A 1,053-nucleotide genomic window follows, 5' to 3' on the forward strand; every position below is an offset into this window, starting at 1 on the left:
AAGTCAATTAACTTGTCCTGTCTTGTCTTGTCTTGTGCCGAAATAATTGGAGGCAGTATACAGTAGAACCTGTTTTATACGTACAAACACAAAATGTAAAGGGACCACTATATAAAAGCGGTTTTTTGTTTTTTGTTTTGCATTTCAAGTGATAGCAGCTATATGCAAATTAACTCTTACCTTTCATGCAAACGTTTCTATGTTCCAAAATTTAAAACAAACGTAACCGAAATACAGCTTTATTCCACCGTCAGTCGAGCTATCAAATAACAATAATTGATAATTAGATATGCGACTCCACAAAAAAAAAATATATGCTGGAGTGTACAGTATGGGTGGAACATGATATCTTAACTCCAATTATTGTTGAATTGTATTGTTATTTTATGTCAATGACTACTTTCACAACGCCATTTTATGTCTGTCCTTTAATTTAACTCTCTCCATACGAACGGCGAAAGAGACGACGTTAACAGCGTTTCATCCCAATTACCATCATCAAAATATTACAAGCGGAACGCTCTTATACTGAAGAGGTGAATGTTGACAAAGAATACCACAGTTCTGACGACGGAAGCTAAAGGTTGGGTCATTCAGACACCCACTGGACATCCGAGGGGTCTGTGTAGAGGAGAAGAGAGGACTGGCCGTACTGAGTGAGTTAACTGTGATTACCATTGCACGCATGTGGCTGTGATGATGCGCGTGTTACTTACTCTGTTTCCTTTTAAGGGTTTTGTTGTTGCTGTTGTCAACTGTGATTATTGATTGTATACATGGTTTGCTCGAAGCTGACATCCTTTTTGAGATAATACAATATTCTGTGTTTTCATAAAATGGGAGAAGATCGAGAGATGATTCAACTGAAAGATGCAGGCTGCATAATTATGATCAACCATTGAAAAATGTGTAAGTTTCAAAGTGGCCCTTTGACTGTATTTTCTTGTGAACTCTGCACGGTTTGGTCTTCTGTTTGCTTGTGCTTGTTTCGCGAGTTTTTCTTTTCTGTACATTCTCTCGACACTTCTCTCCCTCTTAGTCCCTTGCTCACTT

Source organism: Babylonia areolata, chromosome 24 (assembly GCF_041734735.1).
Source record: "Babylonia areolata isolate BAREFJ2019XMU chromosome 24, ASM4173473v1, whole genome shotgun sequence".
Taxonomy (NCBI): Eukaryota; Metazoa; Mollusca; class Gastropoda; order Neogastropoda; family Buccinidae; genus Babylonia; species Babylonia areolata.